General features: G+C 39.5%; 2 pseudogenes; one reads left to right on the top strand and one right to left on the bottom strand.

The window, feature by feature from the left end:
- The window catches only part of LOC103162005, a 99,969-nt pseudogene extending 87,464 nt beyond the window's left edge, over positions 1 to 12,505 (bottom strand).
- A 509-nt stretch (positions 12,506 to 13,014) lies between these two features.
- LOC100773364 lies at positions 13,015 to 20,719 on the top strand (annotated as a pseudogene).
- The last annotated feature ends 1,223 nt before the right edge of the window (positions 20,720 to 21,942 follow it).

Raw genomic sequence — 21,942 nt, 5'->3', positions numbered from 1 at the left:
TTTGATTTGCTTTTCCCTGATGACTAAGGATTTTTAACACTTGTTTAAATGTTTTTGAGACATTTGAGGTTCCTCTATTGAGAATTATCTGTTTAGATATATAACCCATTTTTATTGTGGTATTTTCTTGATTTCTATTATATATATATATATATATATATATATATATATATGCATTTTATCTATCAAATGTGTAGTTGGTAAAATTCTTTCCTATTCTGTAGACTGCCAATATTTGAATAATGATATCCTATGCCAGACTTCTAAGTTTCATGAGGTCCAATTTATTAATTGTACATTTTAATGTCTGTGCTAAGTGTGGATTGTTCAGAAACTCTTCTCCTGTGCCAATGAGTTCAAGACTATTCCCTTGTATGGAGCTAAACACTGAGCCAAACTCATGGAATCCAGTTGCAGAGAGGAAGGAGTGATGAGCAAAGGGATCAAGACCAGGCTGGAGAAAACCACAGAAACAGCTGACTTGAACAAGGGAGAGCCCATGGATCCCAGACTGATAGCTGGGAAACCAGCATAAGACTGATCCAGACTCCCTGAATGTGGATATCAGTTAGGAGGCCTGTGCAATCTGTGGGGCCTCTGGTAGTGGATCAGTATTTATCTCCAGTATATGAATGGAATTTAGGAGCCCACTTCACATACAAGGATACTCTCTCAGCCTAGACACATGGGGGAGGGCCTAGGCCCTGCTCCAAATGATATGACAGACTTTGAAAAGAAATCCCCCATGGAAGGCCTCATCCTCTCTGGGGCGTAGAAAGGGGATGGGTCAGTGGTTGGTGGGGGGCAGGGGAGGAGATGAGGAAGAGAGAACTGTGATTGACATTTAAAACTAGCTTGTTTCTAATTTAAATTTTAAAAAAGGAAAAAAGGCTATCCTCAACTTTCTCTTCTATCTTGTTCATTGTATCTGGTTTTATGTTGAGGTCTTTGATCTACTTGGACTTGATTTTTGTGCAGTGATAGATATGGATCTGTTTGCATTCTTTTACATGCAGGCATCCAGTTTGTTTTAGCTATCATGGGTTCTTTGTGTTGTCACATTAACCCGAAGACTATCCTTTCAAGAACTAAGAATAAATTTTGTTGGAATTTTGATAAGGATTGCATTGATTATGTAGATTGGTTTTGGTAGGATGACCATTTTTAATGTTAGTCTTTTTGATCCATGAGCATGGAAGCTACTTCCATTTTCTTATATCTTCTTCAATTTCTTTCTTTAATGACTTGAAGTTTTTATCATACAAGTCTTTAACTTGCTTGGGTAGACATACCCAGATTCATTTTACATTATTTGTGCTTATTGTGAAAGGTGTTGTTTCCCTGACTTCGTTCTCAGACTATTTGTCATTTGCATATAAAAAGGATACTGATTTTTGCAAATAAATTTGGTATTCACTATTTACCAAATATATGAAAATAAAAAATTTAAATTACAAACAACTCTCCAATAGTATTTCTTAGAAAAAAGTAAAAGACTGACCATGAGCAGAATATTTACAAAATTACGGATAAAGTGGTATTGTGTTTTTTTTCTGTATGATCTGAGCAGTCTTAAAAATTCAACATTATGATCTTTTATTTCAAATCATTTAGTGTTGCTTTTTATATTTATATGCTCTGATATTGAGAACTGACAGGTATTTACATATGTGTTTTCTTGATGAAGAGCTCTCTAACATGTTACTGTGACCTAGTTTCCATTTACAGATTTAAATGTGCATTTGGTCTGAAATGTACTTTTACTTAATCTCTTTGAATGCTACTTGTGTGTAATTTCTTTTCATTTATATTTGCTTTAAGCCTGCGTGCCTCTTTAAAAATGAAACATCTCTTGAAGATTGCATTAACTTAGGTTTTATCCATATATTCGTTCTGTGTCTTTTATTTTTATTTTTAATGTACATGCATGTATTATATATGTTTGCATGTATGTGTGAGTACATGTGTGATGGTGAATATACACATGTGTATGTGTGTATGGAGACCTCACATTCATATCTGATATCTCCCATAATTGTATTCCACTTTAAGTTAAGTCTCTTGTTGAACCCAGAGCTCATTGATGCTCAATCATCTAGCTTTCCCCACAAATCTCTTATTTCTACCTTAGTTCTGGGATTACTGGTGACACTCATGCCTGCCCAGAGTTTACCTGAGTACTGTGTGTGTATATAAAAGTCACTTACTTGCAATCACACACAGAGAGACTTATATTTCATATAAAGTGATGAAAACCAAATAAGATCTATAGTAGAATTGAATTCATGATATAAGTGTCTTTGGTTATGTCACTTATGTAAGATACCATAGTGAAGAAAAAAGTGACAGGATTATATTTCTATCTTTGTAACCTCCTGTGAGATTTGCATTTTCTAAAAAGAGAAACTAAAAAAGGAAGACTTATCAAACTTGGGACTTTGACAACTGAATCATTGTTTGATTTGTGTTTGCATTAAATAATTTCTAGTTCTGTATGCATTTTATTTTTTCATCATAAAGTTACAATTAAAATGTTAGATCTAAACATGTCTCATTCTCAGTGTTTTACACATGAGCATTTGCAAGTTGTCCCATCTTTGACTATCTACAAACTCATTCTCAGCAAATCTCATGTGTCAACATATTCTTTTCACCTCAAACTTCCTTTATTATTATTTACATTTATTCTCCTGAATGAAGTTCCCCATCTCTCCTCTCCTTCCATTGCCCCCTCCTCCTTTATGCCTTGCCAAAACCACTCCTCTTTTGTTTCTGCTCAGAAAGGGTCCAGCCTCCCATGGGTTTCAACAAAACATGACATATCAAGTTGAGGTAGGACTAAGCTCCTACCCTTATATTAAGGGTGAACAAGGAAACCCAGTATGAGCAATAGGTTCCCAAGAGCCAGCCAAATCATTAGGGACAGACCCTGCTCCCATTATTAGGAGTCACAAAAGGAGACCAAGATACACAACTGTCACATATGCAGAGGGACTAGGTCATTACTATTTAGGCTGCCTGGTTGTCAGTTCATACTCTGAGTTCCTAAGAGAACAAGTTACTCAATTCTGTGGATTTTTCTTATGATGTCCTTGACCCCAGGCTCCTACAATCTTTCCTCCTGCTCTCTAGCGAGATTCCCTGAGCTCAGCCTAATGTTTGGCTATGGGTTTCTGCATCGATTTTTTTTTTTTGTTAGTTCAAATTAGGAACAAGCTTATTTCACATGTCGATCCCTTCACTCTCTCCCTCCCCTCACCCCCATCCCTCCTCCCCCAACCCCAGACCTACTCCCCACCCCATCCACCCTCTACTCCCCAGGCAGGTTGGGGCCCTCAACCAGTGTTCTGCAAATCCACGACATCATCCTGGGCTGGGCCTGGGCCCTTCCCCATGTGTCCAGGGCAAGAGTGCATCCCTTCAAATGGGATGGGCTCTCAAAGTCCCTTCTTACACAAGGGAAAAATACTAATCCACTACAAGGGGCCTGCTGGAGTGCAGAGGCCTCCTCATGTTCAGGGGTCTGGATCAGTCCTGAACTGCTCCCCCCAGACAGAATCTGGGGTCAATGTGCTCCCGCTTGTTCAGGCCAGCTGTTTCTGTGGATTTCTCCAACCTGGTACCAACTCCTTAGATCTTCATTCCTCCCTGTCTTCAACTAAGTTCCAGAGTTCAGTTCAGAGCATAACTCTGGATGTCTGTCTCTGCTTCCATCAGCCACTGGATGAGGGCTCTAGAATGGCATAAAAGGTAGTCATCAATCTCATTTTAGGGAAGGGCATTTAGGTTATCATCTCCACCATTGCCTGACTTGTCAGTTCGTATCATCCTTGTAGGTCTCTGGAAATCTCCTTAGTGCTACATCTCTCCTTGGACCTATAATGGTTCCCTCTACTATGTTATCTCTCATCTTGCTCTCTCTTCTATTCATCCCCCAACTTAATATTTCTGCTCCTCCATTTCCTCTCCTCCACTCCTCCTCTCCTACTCTGAATCTGACAGATCCCTCTGCCCTACCCTCATGCTCCCAATTAGCACAGGAGACTCTGCCTCTTCCCATTCCTGGGGTCAATTCCTTTATCCCTTAGAGTAATTCATGTTTCCTAATTTCTTTGGTGAAGAGGATTATAGGCTGATGATCATTTGCTCTATATCTAAAATTCTTATATGAGTGAGTACATACCTTGTTTGTCTTTTTGTGACTGGTTTACCTCACTCAGGATGGTTTCTTCTAGTTCCATCCATTTGCCTGCGAATTTCAACATTCCATTGTTTTTTTTCTGCTGAGTAGTAATCCATTGTATAAATGTACCACATTTTCTCTATCCATTCTTCAGTTGAGGGGCATTTAGGTTGCTTCCAGGTTCTGGCTATTACAAACAATGCTGCTATGAACATGGTTGAACATATGTCCTTGTTGTATGAATGTGCAATATATACACAAGAGAGGAATTGCTGGATCTTGAGGTAGACTGATTCCCATTTTTCTGAGCAACCGCCATACTGATTTCCAGAGTGATCTTACAAGTTCACACTCCCACCAGCAATGGAGGAGTGTTCCCTTTTCTCTACATCCTCTCCAGCATAGACTGTCATTGGTAGTTTTGATTTCATTCTGACAGGTGTGATGGTGGTATCTCAGAATTGTTTTGAGTTGCATTTCTCTGATGGCCAAGGATTTTGAGCACTTTCTTAAGTGTCTTTCAGTCATTTCATTTTCCTGTGTTGAAAATTCTCTATTTAGTTCTGCACACCACTTTTTACTTTCATTGTTTGGTGTTTTGGTGGCTAGCTTCTTGAGATCCTAGGATATTTTAGAAATCAGCCCTCTGTCAGATGTGGGGTCAGTGAAGATCTTTTCCCATTTTGTGGGCAGTCGTTTTGTCTTACTGACTGTGTCCTTTGCCTTGCGGAAGCTTCTCACATTCAGGAGGTCCCATTTATTAATTGCAGACCTCAATGTTTGTGCTACTGGTGTAATGTTCAGGAAGCAGTCTCCTGTGCCAATTCGTTCAAGGGTACCTCACACTTTCTCTTCTAGAAGATTCAGTGTGGCTGGATTTATGTTGAGATTTTTGATCCATTTGCACTTAAGTTTTGTGCATGGTGACAGGTATGGATCTATCTGCAATCTTCTGCATGTCTGAATCCAATTGTGCCAGCACCATTTGTTGAAGATGCTATCTTTTTTCCATTGTATAGATTTAGCATCTTTGTCAAAAATAAGGTGTTTGTAGGTGTGTTGGGTAAATATCATGGTTTTCAATTCAGTTCCATTGGTTTAACTCTCTATTTTTGTGCAAATACCAAGCTGTTTTCAAAACTAAGGCTCTATAATGCAGCTTGAAGTCAGGGATGGTGATGCCTCCAGAAGATTCTTTATTGTACAGAGTTGTTTTGGCTATCCTGGATTTTATATTTTTCCATATAAATTCGAGTAATAGTCTTTCAAGGTCTGTGAAAAATTGTGTTGGGATTTTGATGGGGATTGCGTTGACTATGTAGATTACTTTTGGTAAGATTACAAATTTTACTATGTTGATTCTACCTATCCAAGAGCATGGGAGAGCTTTCCATTTTCTGGTATCTTCTTTAATTTCTTTCTTTAAAGTCTCAAAGTTCTTACAGTACACGTCTTTCACTTTTTTGGTGTGTGTTACCCCAAGATATTTTATGTTGCTTGTGGATATTGTGAAAGGTGATGTTTCCCTGATTTCTTTCTCATTGGATTTATCATCTGTATATAGTAGGGCTACTGATTTTTTTTGAGTTAATTTTGTATCCTGCTATCTTGCTGAAGGTGTTTATCTGCTGTAGGAGTTCCCTGGCAGAGTGTTTCGGGTCACTTATGTAGACTACCATATCATATGCAAATAGTGACACTTTGACTTCTTCATTTCCAATTTTTATCCCTTTTCTTGTCTTATTGCTGTAGCTAGAATTTCAAGTACAATATTGAAGAGATATGGAGAGAGTGGACAGCCTTGCTTGTTCCTGATTTTAGAGGAATCGCTTTGAGTTTCTCTACATTTAGTTTGATGTTGGCTATTGGTTTGGTGTATATTGCATTTATCATGTTTATATATGTTCCTTTTATTCCTGTTCTTTCCAAGATCTTTATCATGAAAGTATGTTGGATTTTGTCAAAGGCTTTTTCACCATCTAGTGAGATGATCATGTGGTTATTCTTTTTCAGTTTGTTTATATGGTGGATTGCATTGATGGATTTTTGTCCTTGCATCCTTGCATCCCTGGGATGAAGCTTACTTGATCATGTTGGATGATTTTTGTGATGTGTTCTTTGATTTCATTCGCCAATATTTTATTGACTATTTTTTATCGATGTTCATGAGTGATATTGGTCTGTATTTCTCTTTCTTAGTTGTATCATTTTGTGACTTTGGTATCAAAGTGATTGTAGCCTTGCAATAAAAGTTTGGCAATATCCCATCTGCTTCTATTGTGCGGAACATTTTGAGGAGTACTGGTATTAGCTCTTGTTTGAATTTATGGTAAAATTCTGCAGTGAAGCCATCTGGCCCTGAGCTTTTTTTGGTTGGGAGGCTTTTGACGACTGCTTCTAATTCATTAGGGGTTATAGATCGATTTAAACTGATTATCTGTTATTGGTTTAATTTTGGTAAGTGATATCTATTCAGAAAACTGCCCATTTCCTTTAGATTTCCGAATTTTGTGGAGTACAGGTTTTCAAAGTATGACCTGAAGATTCTCTGGATTTCCTCAGTGTCGGTTGTTATATCCCCCTTTCCATTTCTGATTTTGTTAATTTGTATGCTCTCTGCCTTTTGGTTAGTTTGGATAGAGGTTTGTCTATCTTGCTTACCTTCTCAAAGATCCAACTCTTTGTTTCATTGATTCTTTGTAATGTTTTCCTAGTTTCTACTTTCTTGATTTCAGCCCTCAGTTTGATTATTTCTTGTCGACTGCTCCTCCTAGGTGAGTTTGATTCTTTTTGCTCTAAAGCTTTCAGTTGTTCTGTCAATTCTCTAGTGTGACCTTTCTCAAGTTTCTTCATGTGGACACTTAGTGCTATGAACTTTCCTCTTAGCACTGCTTTCACAGTGTCCCATAAGTTTGGGTATGCTGTGTCTATATCCTCATTAAATTCTAGGAAGTCTTTAATTTCTTTTTTTTATCTCTTCCTCAACCCAGTAATGGTGCAATTGAGTGTTATTCAATTTCCACGAATATGTTCATTTTCTGCAATTTGTATTGCTGTTGAATTCTAGCTTTAAAGCATGGTGATCTGATAAGATACAGGGCATTATTTCAATTCTTTTCTAACTGTGGATGTTTGCTTTTCTTCCAACTATGTGATCAGTTTTAGAGAAGGTTCCATGTGGTGCTGAGAAAAAGGTATATTCTTTTGTCTTTGGATGGAATGTTCTATAGATATCTGTTAAACCCAGTTGGGTCATAACTTCTGTTAGATTCTTTGTTTCTTTGTTAAGTCTCTGTCTGCTGGTCCTGTCTAGTGGTGAAAGGGGGGTGTTGAAGTCTCCTACTATAAGTGTGTGTGGTTTTATCTGTGGTTTTGCTTTAGCAATGTTTCTTTTACAAACATGGCTGCCTTAGTATTTGGGGCATAGATGTTCAGGATTGAGACCCCATCTTGATGGACTTTTCCTGTGATGAGTATGAAATGCCCTTCTTCATCTCTTTTGATTGATTTTAGTTTGAAGTCTAATTTGTTGGATATTAGGATTGCTACACCAGCTTGTTTCTTGGGCCCATTTGATGTGAAAATCTTTTCCCAACCTTTTACTCTGAGGTAACGCCTGTCTTTGAAGTTGAGGTGTGCTTCTTGTAAACAGCAGAAGGATGGATTCTGCCTTCGTATCCATTCTGTTAGCCTATATTCTTTTATGGGTAAGTTAAGACCATTGACATTTAGGGATAATAATGACCATTGATTGTCGTTTCTTGTTTGTTTTGGATTTATTGTTGGTGGTGACATTGTATTTCGCCCTCCTGTTTCTTTTCGTGTTTGGTAAAATTGGATTACCTATTTCCTATGTTTTTGTGAGTGTAGTTATGTTCTTTGGTTTGGAGTTTTCCTTCCAGAACCCTCTGTAGTGCTGGATTTGTGGATATATAATGTTTAAGTATGTTTTTGTCATGGAATATCTTGTTTTGTCCATCTATAGTGATAGAAGATTTTGCTGGGTACAGTAGTCTGGGTTGACATGCTCCCTTAGGGCTTGTAGGATATCTATCCAAGACTTTCTGGCTTTCAAAGTTTCCATTGAGAAGTAGGGTGTGAATCTGATAGGTTTACCTTTATATGTTACTTGGCCTTTTTGCTTTCCTTCTCTTAATATTTTCTCTTTATTCTGTAGATTTGGTGTTTTGATTATTATGTGTCGGGGGCGGGGACTTCTTTTTGTGGTCCAGTCTGTTTGGTGTCCTGTAAGCTTCTTGTACATTCATAGGCATATCCTTCCGTAGGTTGGGGAAGTTTTTTTATATGATTTTGTTGAATATGTTTTCTGTACATTTGAGCAATGTTTCTTCACCTTCTTCTATACCTATTATTCTTAGGTTTGGTCTTTTCATGGTGTTCCATATTTCCTGGATATTTTGTGTTAGGGATTTGTTGGACTTGAGGTTTTCTTTGGTTGATGAATGTATATCCTCTATTGACTCTTCACCAACTGAGATTATCTCTTCCATCTCTTGAATTTTATTAGTCATACTCACATCTTTAGTTCCTGATCGTTTATCCAGTCTTTCCATTTCCAGCATCGCCTCATTCTGTGTTTTCTTATTGTGTCTATTTCAGCTTTCATGCTTTGAACTGTTTCAAGAGCTTCCTTCACTTGTTTGGTTATTTTTTCTTTGCTTTCTTTTGATTTTTTAAGAGATTTTTTTTTTATTTCTTGAATTTTTTGGTTTGTCTTTTCCTCCATTTCGTGTAATTTTTTGCTTGCTTTTTCTTCTATTTCTTTAAGGGATTTTCTTGTTTTGTCTTTAAATGTCTCTATCATATTCCCCAGATAATTTTTGAGTTCCATCTCTTCTTCATCTTTTGTGTCAAGCTTTTCAGATCTTGCTGGTTGGAGAACCTAGATTCTGGTGGAGTCATATTGTTCTTTCTGTTGTTGAGTGAGTTCTGAGTCTCTCTTCTTCCCATATCTTCTTCCAGTGGGTGCAGGTGGGGTCTCTCTGTCTCCTCTTGTGAATTCGGTGTGGGACAGATCGGAGGATCGAGAAGGAAGAATGAGTTGTTTCCAGACTCCGGGAGCTCCTCCCTTGCTGGGTGGGTCTTGTTATGGGTCAAGTCGGTGGCGCAGGATGGAAGAGTGAGATGCTTCCAGACTCAGAGAACTCCTCCCTGGTTGGGCCGGTATACTCCAAGCAGGAGCAGGCCCAGAGAGATCTGGGGGAATGGGGCTTTGGACAGGAGTTGGGCAAGTACAGAGGGTCACTCACCTTGGTGTGGGACAGGTCGGTGGAGCAGGAAAGAAGAGTTAGTTGTTTCCGGACTCAGGGAGCTCCTCCCTGGTCTGTCGGGTCTACTCCAAGCAGGCACAGGCCCAGAGAGATTGGGGTGAATGGGGCTTGGTATGGGACAGGTGGGCGGAGAGGCTTCTGCATTGATTTTGATCAGTTGCTAGATGAAGGCTCTCTGATGACAATTTCAGTATTCACCAATCTAATCTCTCTGGGTTCATGTATTGTAGCACGATCATCCTTTACAGTTAATATCCACTTATAAGTGAATACACTCCACTCTTGTCTTTCTTGATCAGAGTTGCCTCATTCAGTATGATTTTTTTTCTGCTTCTATCCATTTGCCTTCAAATTTCATGATGTCATTGTTTTTAATAGCTGAATAATGTAAACATACCACATTTTCTTTATCCATTCTTCAGTTGATGGGTCTCTAGTTTGTTTCCAGATTCTGGCTATTATGAATAAAGCTGTTATGAACATAGTTGAGCAAGTGTCCTTGTGATGTGACTGAGTCACCTCAAACTTCTAAATCTATTACCACTGATTTAGTTTCCCAATCAATAGAGAAAAAACAGGCAGATTTTCTTAAACTATATTAATTAAATATTTTTTTTAAATATCCCTTATATGGTAAGTGAAAGCTACTCTTTTGATTTGAAAATATACACTTAAGGATACTTAATCTCTTTAATTGAAAGTATATCCTTATTTTGTTACATAAAAATAAAGCAACACGATGGGCGTTGGTGGTGCAAGCCTTTAATCACAGCTCTTGGAAGGCAGAGGCAGGTGGATCTCTGTGAGTTCGAGACCAGCATGGTCTACAAGAGCTAGTTCCAGGTCAGCCTCCAAAGCCACAGAGAAACATTGTCTCAAAAACACACAAAAAAAGCAACACAAACACTTTTCTTTTTTATATACATATATATCCTTTCTCTTTCACTTTCAAACCATGACCCTCTTTTTATTAATAATTATTGTAATATATTGAAGGGACCATCCCACTGCTTTAGCAACTATTACAGGCTGCAGAAAAGACATGTAGTCTCTGACTCAGCACATGTCTGTCCTTGCTGGGCCAGCTCTAGTCACTGTGAGGTCAGATAGACTCCTCATTGCAAGGAACCAATCAGAAGTTAGCTGGTGGGACTCTGAATGTGATTTATGGCTCTGAATATGCTTTATGGTACAAGCGGCACAACAGTGACATGCAGAGCATAGCAACTGCCCTAGGAGGGCCTGTAGGCCATAACAACTAGTTGAACAATAATACAGAACAGGTATCCAAGCCTGGAACTGCACCAATCCTGAGACTGTTGCATATCCCTAGACACTCCCCTTATGCTGCCCAATAAGTTCCCTGCCTTGTGGTTCCCCTGGGTCCTTCTCCTGCCATCTGCCATGATGAATGGACAAAGGGCCAGAGTTAAAAACAGTTAACTCATTAAACAATGAAACACTCTTTGCTTTTGCATGGGAAGGGGTCTCTTGGTGATTTGGGAGTTCAGAATCTGGGGACAACAATATAATGTATTTTCTTTCAAATTCATAGCAGCACTTTTTGATGTAAAGAGAAATGTGACTGATAGAAATTTGTGGCAATTTACAGCAGGCAAGGAAAAAAAACAATCAGAGTGAGGTAACAATGAAACTCAGCTCACACTAATTCAATTGTGACCAGCAATGAACCAGGACTTCTGGAGTCTTGCTCAGCTCATTTGCCTTTAGTTATATGTAGGGAGCCGTCCCTGCATTCTCCATTACAAGATGGCGCCTGCATCCGACAGGCACCGAATGTAAACAAGATTATTGCGCAGGCGCTGGGTAATTTTCCATTCCTTGATCTCTGCCTATTCCGTGGCGTCATATGGCCGGATGAGCTGCAGCCAATCATAGGGTGACACGTCCCAGGCGGCGGCTGCCAGCCTTTATTAGGGGACGGGATTCTTGGCTCAGTGTCTCCGCTCTGGTAAGCTTATGCTCTCCTCTCAAGACGCATTAAAGCTTTCCTGCAGAAGGATCCGAGTGTCCTGCGTATGATTTCTTGCTGGCGAGAAATACAGAGCGCGCGGGACATATGGTGCTGAAACCCGGGAACATGTGAACATCTCTGGCATCACGGAGACCCCTTGGCTACAAGGCGGATTCAGAACTGCAGGGTGGTAAATTCGGAGAGGTATGTTTTTTCTGGACTTTGGCTTGGGAATGTTGCTATTGTGGGAGGTTAATATAGAGGCTTCTATGCTTTTACTAGGAGCTATTTTGACTTTTCTCACTGTTGTAGCAATCTTAAAGAAGTCCAGAATTACATATCAGAAACCGAATGTGGTGAGAGATGGGGCGCGCCTAACAATAAAATATAAGAAAAAAGGACCTCCCGGGATGTCTAGTGACAAGGGAGTGAATAATTTGTTAAGAGAAACAGCAATAAATAAGAAAAAAGGACCTCCTGGGATGTCTACTGACAAGGGAGTGAATAATTTGTTAGATGATTCTGTAAATAAGTTTAAAGCTTTAAATCTTGATAGCTCTAATGACTCTAAAAGCTCAAGAGATGGGGTTTTGGAAGGAACAGCTCAGCTGGATGAGGGAGAGACAGAGAAGGAGGGAGAGAAAATAGGGAATAACCGGTCACACCCCGGTAAATTTAGGAGAGATGAGGACTCAAAACCTAGCCTCTGCCCTGCAACGAAACTGGAGGCCTTGGAGCTGAACAGCTCAGACTCTGAGATTTTAGACTCTAGCAAGGAAGCAGAGCTAGAGAAAGAAGCAGCACGATACCACTCCGATAGATATCGGCTGCCAAAAATGCCAGCAGGTGTGCTTCCATCAGCACCCCCACTATTTGGTACCGACTCCTTTTTACCATCAGAGGAGCGGAGAAAATTGCAGATGGCTTTCCCAGTCTTTGACAGGGGAAAAGGCCGCGCATGTTATTCGCTCAAGTAATTTATGTATGCTTGTTTTAAAATGTTCTATTTCCTGGTACGGCCATTTTGTAGCTGGTCACATGACTGACGGTAGCCATTTTGCTAAAGTTAAAAAAAGGATACTTAAACCGCCATCTTGACTAAAGGTGACCACATGGAAATCAGAGGTACCATCTTAGAAACAAGTTTTTCAGTTAAGATTTAAAATGTTAATGCTTCTATATATTACAGAAAGACCTTAAGGGAATTTAAATTTCTTTTTAAAACCAGTTTTCAAATGTTTGATTTTATTAATGTTTGTACTTAAAGAGCTTCAATTTAGAATTTTTAAGCAAAGCCTGACAATGTAAAGTTCTTGTTTTGTAAAAGATGCTAATCTATTATGTTGGTAACACACACCTTTAAGCTCAGGGTGTTGGTGACACACGCCTTTAAGTTTTGGGCGTTGGCGGCATACGCCTTTAATCCCAGCACTCGGGAGTAAGAGACAGATGGATCTTTATGAATTCAAGGCCTGCCTGGTCTGGCAGATCAAATTCAAGGACAAGGCATTGTGGAACGTGCCCATCACACACTTAAGTCTTATTTAATCAAACAAAAGGAGGGAATGGGAGCATCCCTACCCTCGGTGCCAAGAGTTGCAATATCCATGGCACTCTTTACCCTTAATTTTCTAAACACCGACGCTCAGGGCCATACAGCGGCCAAGCGTCATACCTCAGAGGAGATGGTAAAATGGAAAGATGTCTTAACTGGTCTTTGGAGAGGCCCGGATCCTATTCTCATAAGATCCAGGGGAGCGATATGTGTTTTTCCACAGGATGAAGAGAATCCCCTGTGGATCCCGGAAAGACTCACCCGAAGAGCCCCTTTGGACCCTCAAAAGTCGGAACTCCACCCTCTCCCCGGGAGTTGAGAGCCGCTATTATCCAGATTAACTCCTGTCCTTGACGGAGGGACTGTCATCATGGATTGCTTCAGCTGTCTCCTATTTTAAGGAATGGGTGGAGGTGGGATTGTTTGGTGCAGCCGTTTGCTGCGGATTGATGTTGCTTCTCTGGCTGGTCTGTAGGCTCAGGGCTCAAACTAAGAGAGACAAGGTGGTTATCGCCCAAGCGCTTGTAGCTTTGGAACAAGGGGCTTCCACTGATATTTGGATAACTATGCTTAAGCAATAGGCCGCTGGCCAGACAGCTCTTGCACACCCGGAGCCTAGGCTCATTGCACAGGGTAGAGTGCCTGGCTTGAGCAGCCCATGAGGGATGCTGAGCAAAGGCATCGCACAGAGTTGCCTATTATACAGGCTTCTCTGGGAGGTACGTTGACCTGCATAAGGGTTACCTGCCCTGAGACTCCCTTTCCCAGAAAAACGGCAGAGGACAGGTCGAGAGTGCTTCGGGTCAAGCTAACAGCCTGATGGCGACTCTTGTACACAGTCTTAATATTTGATTGGGAAGGTACAACCTCTGCCTCTATCCCTCAACATATGGGTGACCTATTTGCTTGTAATAATATAAAGCCTTTTCATTAATTAATAAAAAAGGGGGATATGTAGGGAGCCGTCCCTGCATTCTCCATTACAAGATGGCGCCTGCATCCGACAGGCACCAAATGTAAACAAGATTATTGCGCAGGCGCTGGGTAATTTTCCATTCCTTGATCTCTGCCTATTCCGTGGCGTCATATGGCCGGATGAGCTGCAGCCAATCATAGGGTGACACGTCCCAGGCGGCGGCTGCCAGCCTTTATTAGGGGACGGGATTCTTGGCTCAGTGTCTCCGCTCTGGTAAGCTTATGCTCTCCTCTCAAGACGCATTAAAGCTTTCCTGCAGAAGGATCCGAGTGTCCTGCGTATGATTTCTTGCTGGCGAGAAATACAAAGCGCGAGGGACAGTTATATATAAAGATAGCACAATTTTGGAAAAAATATTCAGGTAACAATTAACTTAGCTCGCTGGGTGTTGGTGGCACATGCCTTGAATTTCAGAACTCAGGAGGCAGAGGCAGGCAGATCTCTGTGTGTTCAAGGCCAGCCTGGTCTACAGAGTGAATTCTAGGACAACTTCCAAAACAACACATAGAAACTCTGTCTCAAAAAAACATAAAAACAAAAAAACCCTCTTAACTTAGCCCCATGAATACAACAAAGCTTAAGTCACGGTTATGTTGAAGTTCTAAGCAAAGTGCATATAGCTCTATCCATATATGTTTTTGTTTTCGTTGTTGTTGTTGTTGACTTAGAAACCATGCTCAGGATAATGATCTAGGGAGAATGACTGAGGTAAACACAATGCCTGTGGTAGACAGGATTATCTTGGCCCTAAGGTAACATAGAAGTCACTTAGACTGTTGTAAAGCACAACTAACATCACTTATATGAGTGGGCTTTATAGTCTACAAGCAATGATCATTATCTAGGGGAAAATGGTCTGAGAAGTAGAAACAAAATTTCTGGAAGATATGGACAGAGCCTGTCTTACCAGACAGCAAAAGATCACCAGGTTGTAAAATCCATCATTCCTGGCATCCCAGGAAGAGTAGCTGCACACCTCATTCCATTAAAGAGGTGAGATGTGTGATTAATTTCCCTGGCTTCTCCAGTACTTATCTCTGTGCACAAGAAATTCTGACTCCTACAGGATTGTAGTTCCAAATACTCAAAACCCAACTATCAGTTGCACTCTTTTGTCTATAGATCTTGTTTCTCTTTAGTCAGCAAAGGGTAAACAGGTTAAATATCCCCCAGATGTATAAGGAAAAAGACAAAGAAAAACTGAAAGAAGTAACTAATCAACTGACATGGCTGGACTGAGCCTGCATCAAGCTAATAAATTCTTAGTGTCTTGTCTAAAAGGTGCTGCCCTGTGCCCACAAGGAAGGCCACAATGTATGTTCAAGGACAAAGTAAGAAGGCAGGAAGAACATGTGCACATTACTTGAGGAAAAGCAGACATCCATGGCTTCAAATATCTACATCAAAGGTATAATCCTTGAGTTTGGCATGTCTCATTGAGGCACAGACCCTCCACTGCTTGTCGTAGTTAAGTAGGGTAGTCATGTCCTTGTGTTCAGCTTGAAGTCAAAAACCTTAATTTTCTCAGAAATGTGTTCTGGTGTCATAGACTTGGAGATCACCACCAACCTTCCATGTATGAGGAATCTGATTAGCACATGTTCTGTAGTTTTATTGTATTTGGCTGCAATCACCTTGATCCTATGATATTTAAGGATACAAAGATACTTAGGCTTGTCCCAGGAACTATCAGAGAAGTAAAGGGACATTAGGCAGTCACCATGATTCTTTTTTTTCTCCATTTTTTATTTAAATTAGGAACAAGATTGTTTTACATGTCAATCCCAGTTCCCTCTTCCTCCCCTCCTGCCTTGCCCCCCACTAACACCGTACTTATCCCATACTATTTCTGCTCTCCAGGGAGGGTGGGGCCTTCCATCGGGATCTTCAGAGTCTGTCATATCCTTTGTCTGTCGTATCCTTTGGGATACGGCCTAAACCCACCTCTTTGTGTCTAGGCTGAGGGAGTATCCCCTCCATGTGAAATGGGCTCCCAGAGTCCATTCCTATGCAAGGGATAAGTACTGATATACTACAAGAGGTCCCACAGATTTCCGAGGCCTCCTCACTGACACTCACATTCATGGGGTCTGGATCAATTCCATGCTGGTTTCCCAGTGATCAGTCTGGGGGCTTAGAACTCCCCCTTGTTCAGGTCAGCTGTTTCTGTGGGTTTCACCAGACTGGTCTGGACCCCTTTGCTCATCACTCCTCCTTCTTTGCCACTGGATTCCAGTTCAGTTCAATGTTTATCTGTGGGTATCTGCTTCTACTTCCATCAGCTGCTGGATGAAGGCTCTAGGATGGCATATAAGTTAGTCATCAATCTCATTATCAGGGGAGGGCATTCAAGGTAGCCTCTCCACTGTTGCTTAGATGGTTAGTTGGTGTCATACTTGTAGATCTCCAGACATATCCCTACTGCCTGATTTCTCTTTAAACCTATACTGGCTCCCTCTCTGATGCTATCTCTTATTTTACTCTCTTCTATTCTTCTCCCTACAAAACCTTTCTTCTCCCTAATGTCCTTATCACCCCTGCTCTTCTCCCCTTCTCATTCTCCTAGTTCCCTCTCCCCTACCCCCATGGTCCCAATTTGCTCAGGAGATTTTGTCCATTTCCCCTTCTCCAGGAGACCATGTATGTCTCCATCAGAGTCCTCCTTGTTGCCTAGCTTCTCTAGCAGTGTGGATTGTAGGCTAGTAATCCTTTGCTCTATGTGTGAAATCCATATATAAGTTAGTGTATACCATGTTGGTCTTTTTATAGCTGGGTTACCTCTTTCAGAATGTTTTCTTCTAGTTCTGTCAATTTGCCTGCAAATTTCAAGATTCTATTGTATTTTTCCACTGAGTAATACTCCATGGTATAAATGTACTACATTTTCTCTTATCCATTCTTCAGTTGAGGGACATCTAGGTTTCTTTCAGGTTCTGGCTATTAGAAATAGTGCTGCTATGAACATAGTTGAACAGATGCCTTTGTTGTATGAATGTGCTTCTTTTGGGTATATGCCTAAGAGTGGAATTGCTGGATCTTGTGGTATACTGATTCCCCTTTTCCTGAGGAATCACCATACTGATTTCCAAAGTGGCTCTTTAGGAATGGGAATACCTGAGTTAGTTATGGGTGACAATCTGGTTAACTGTGTACTTATATTTTAAGCATGGTTTATTTATGATATGCTCAGTTGAAGTTAGAGACATGAATTGTTTTGACCAGGCTAACTAACTGGCCAGATCCACTAACTGCCCCATGACCATCCATGTATCTGCAGAATATGTATCTTATAGGATTTCTATTGTTTGAAGAGATACCATTACCGTGGCAATTCTTTTTTTTCATCATCACATCCTACATCCTAGATTTATTACAACTGACCTGCAGGCAAAGGGTAGACTATTCCATAAACATGTAGATTCCATGGCTATGTCTTAAATAGAGGAGGGACTCAAACAAGAATACAGGATAAAATATCTCAAAGCTCCAAGAAGCAGTTATGTTACAGACAAATAAGGCAAAATCCCTGCACATCAGCTTTTTTGATATTTTTATATGCTTTCATATGGTACAAGAGAAAAATAAACAGAGCTCACAATGTACAGTTCTTACACTATTTTCATAATTTGTGAACACCATACATCCTTTTGTTTTAGTAAAGATACATTGTAATAAACTCCTTGCACTTAAGTTCATAGTTTATAATTATCCATGATTAATACACTAAAATTGCTTTTTTATGTGGTCATCCACACAGCAGAAAGTGAGATAGCTCCTGGACAGTCAGAATTGCTTTGATCTCCATTTGCATAATGGCAGAGTGAGACTATACTGAGCCAAACAGGAAGCTGACAGCACAGAAATAAATTCCTCTTGAGTCCTGGGAGCAATGGAGGATGAGGACTTGGTACAGCTTAAGGAAGACATACAGTAATGTCTCCTAGTGAAACTCAGAGAGTCTAAGGGTTAGGGGGCCAGGGGTAGAAAATGGTGAATTTAGGCAAGTGGATCAAGAGATAAACCATTTTTAAATTCTGCAATGAACAAGGATGCAACTTGGAACAGCATCACTCTCACTTTTTTTAAAAGTATTTATGAATGCCACTCTGGGAGACACAGCAGTACCTACCAGGACTTGATTCTGTCAGGGCCAACTTCTAGTGCTGATTACCTGCTATGCAAACCCTGAAGCTCAGTGCCTGGTTAATGGGTAAGTGAAGGCAAGCAGCCCATGAGGTAAAGTAGCTTCCTTACATTTTGCCTTTTGGTGGGGAAGGAGAAGCAGAAGTGGTTAAAATTCCACATTTAAGGGATATAGTGAACTGGTAGAGGCTCCAACATGTGGCAAGCGCATTTGAAAGGCTGCCATTTCAGATCTCCACTCTGCTCAAATGTGCCTCTCCAACTGATTGCCTCTTTCTTACTTACTACATCAACTGTAAGTGGCTGTCTCAGCTTTTCAAACATTAGAGCACAGGAGAGATTCACGGCTACAAATCCATGGTAAGTAGCATCGCTGGTAATGTTAGGGTTCCAAATGTGAAAAACAAGGTGAAATACTGGAATGTCAAGCTTCAGGTCACTAAGCATTTTCTAGTAGTCTCCTTTCACTGTGCACTTGTTGTACCATGTACATAACAGCTCACTGATGATAAAGGCCTCCTGGTGCTGCTCTCTGAACTTCTCTTGGAGAGCCACTCCTACTTCCTTTGCATGCTTTTACACATGGGTAAAGACAATGTTACAATACCCAATGTACACAGCAAACTTCAAAACCTTAGTCACTTGACCAGGAGAGGACTTCCAGTTGCCCAAGCTCAGGGTAGGCATCTTGGCATGGTGTTGAGTTCCAGAAGACTGGCTGTGACTGCTTCATGCTATACAACCTGAACATAACTATGCTAATATGATCACTTTAAATCAAGCATCAATAATACATGCAAAAATAATGGTGTATACAGAAAGACTCCAGAAGCTTTGTATTTTTATTTCTGTAGTTGAAAATATTCTCAGAAAGATGAAAAACATAAAAATTTCAAGAAATGCCAAAAATTTTCTTGGGTATTTAATTAAAGCGAAACTAAACAGTTCCTGCCCATGACATTTCCTAATTATCAAATTCTGAAGTCAGTAAATCCTTTTGATGAGAGAGGTTATTATCATAGGATGGTACACCCTTTGAACATGTGTCTCTGAAATAGAAAACAGTAATATGCTTATTTTTAAAAATAATTTGAAAATTGTTTCAACTTAAAAGTTTTAATAAGAATTATGAGTGAAAATTCGAAAAAATATTTTTGCATACTTGGAAAAATAGAAAGCTTAAATTTTCTTTTGTTTTATACTCAACAAAACAATTGTTTACTAGTTTTTCCATGATTAACACTTCATATTTTATTCTTTAAATTATAACTACTTTGAATTTTACTTCATTTTATTCATCATTTCAGACATACTTTCTTTACCATTTCAGACATATATTTTGTTTGTAGTACTCTGTATTATAACTAAAACTTCTAAAATCTTTATCTCATACCTTGTACACTTAATAGCATTTGAAACGTGTGATAGAAAGTATTGTGTTAGTTTTATGGTCACATTATGATTTCTGTGTATTGGCAGGAATTGTAAATTTTAATAATTAAAGTTATTTGGTGGTTAAAATCAAACTAAATCAAGACAGTAGTTCAAATTTTACAAGACAATGTTCCTATACTTTGTCTATAACAATTAGTTGAAACCTCTTCTTTCTGGGTAATTATATGTCATTATGACATTAAACATCCTGGGCTATTACTTTTATGGAATTTACTGTTATATATAATGCACCTTTTCATAGTATATATTTGAGATAAATTCTACTTTAATGAGAATGTTCTGTAGTGTAGAGAATTTCAAATATTTTGAACAATTGTTAGAAGAAGGTAGTGGATAACTCATGACTAATAGTGGAGATAGGAAGAAGCTGGAAAGGAGAATGGAGAGTTTGACTTGATGAAAATTTACTTGGCGGGGCAGGGTAGGAGCAGAGGGGGAGGGAACTGGGATTGACATGTAAAGCAAGCTTGTTTCTAATTTAAATATAAAAAGGAAAAAAACAGGTTCAGACTAAGCTTGTGTCTCTAGCAGGCCTGGCAAAAACAAAAGGGTTCCACACAACCATTGGCATTGGAGTTAAGTATTCAGAGAAACAAACAAGACATTTAGATGAAGGCAAAGGCTGGCCAAAGTGTAATTGGTTTACAGATGGGAAGCAACAAGTGTGCCAGCCAGGCAGGGACTGTGGCCTATGGGACCAGGAGGCATCTTTATGATTCCCAAATGCAGACTGACAAGCCTTTTGATCAGACCACGATTTGTCTGCAGATGGGCACCAACAGCAGAGCCAGCCAGGCTGAGATGTTAGCACTGGGTACCAGAAGAGACATCTACGACTTGAAGCTGACGTTACAGCCATTGGACAACTCGATCATTTCTTTACAGATGGGTACCAACAAAGTTGCTTCCCGGAAAGGAATGAATGTGTATGCGCTTGGGCGGCAAGTGTATGACCCCCAAGTACTGTGCCACCCCCATAGAACCTGTCATTCACAAAAGAAGCCAGGGCACAGGAACAAATGGATGGGAAATCAGTGATAGTGATTATGAGGCAGAATACCCTGATGATTATCATGGCGAGTTCCCAGATGACTATGCCAGAGAGTACCAATATGGTGATGACCAGGGCATTGATTATTAGTCACACACAGGAGCACAGTATTTAGTGCATTGTTTTTATTCAGTGAGACCCAAGCTAGCCTTGAGTAATTCTCGTCTTCCTAAAACACTGTTATGCTTATTGTACCTTTAAAAAAAAGTGCCTTACATACATTCCTTTTCCCTTTTTCTGCCTCTTCCCTAAATGGTTGCCTTTTATTGCTGTAACAGTGAAATCCTACAGTTTAACCAATAACTTGAGTAGGAAATAAAAAGGAAAGCTGTGAAAGGACAGCCAAATCTTTTAGTGGAGATCTATGCATTTTTTTTTTGCAACCTTACACTTAAACTGGTATTTTCAAACAATAGGAACCTACTTTTTTCTTTTTTATAGGTTAGTGAGTATCTGGATTGTACATGGAAGACTAAAATGATTTGCTAAATGTGATCTTTGCCAACTAAATCTAAGATGCAGCATTTAGAACCTGACACATGGATGGTTTTCTGCAGTACTGCTTGCTGAGTTCTAAATAAAGTCACGATAAATGTGCATTTGTGATTATATGTGTACTCATTCTCTTAAACTGACAAGGTCTTTTCCGAGTGGCGCTTCTAAGGGCATGTATACAAAAATGGCCGCAGACATGTAGGTTTGAGTGGTGTGCCTGCAGATTTCATTTGTGCCAATGTATTGCTGTAGAGTCTCTCTGTTTGCCTCAACTGCATTTTTGCCTCGTTTATCAGCATAAATTTACCCCATTGTATTTTTTATAAATAAATATTTTTCAGTGTTGAAGAAAAGAAAATGTATTTTATGCATGTAAAAATTAAAAATCAATAAAAAGAGAGAAAACTTTAAAATACACATTAGACTATTAATAATTATCATTACTCCATTCTTTTGTTTTTGTTTGATTTTGCTGAAAAAAGACCTTCAATTAAATATTAATTGTGATATACATCCATGAACATGGCAGTTGCTACATTACAGAATATTCACAAAATAATAACCAGGACACATTTCAAATGACCAGAAGTAACTTTATTTCCCAAAGTGACAAAATGAAATGGATTTTTCAAGCTAATCTTTTATATATAATATACAAAGTAAAACAGTGCATCCTTATAGAACTTGGAAGAATCAATGTTTCAATGTATATCAATGTATATAAAATGACAAGAGAAACTTGTCATTTTATATACATTTACATGTAACATGACTGAACACAGCAGCTTACTTTTTATACTTGTGTTTCATCATATTGA

The sequence above is a fragment of the Cricetulus griseus genome, chromosome X, assembly GCF_003668045.3.
Source record: "Cricetulus griseus strain 17A/GY chromosome X, alternate assembly CriGri-PICRH-1.0, whole genome shotgun sequence".
In the NCBI taxonomy this organism is placed as follows: Eukaryota; Metazoa; Chordata; class Mammalia; order Rodentia; family Cricetidae; genus Cricetulus; species Cricetulus griseus.
This window is presented reverse-complemented; position numbering and strand designations above follow the sequence as displayed.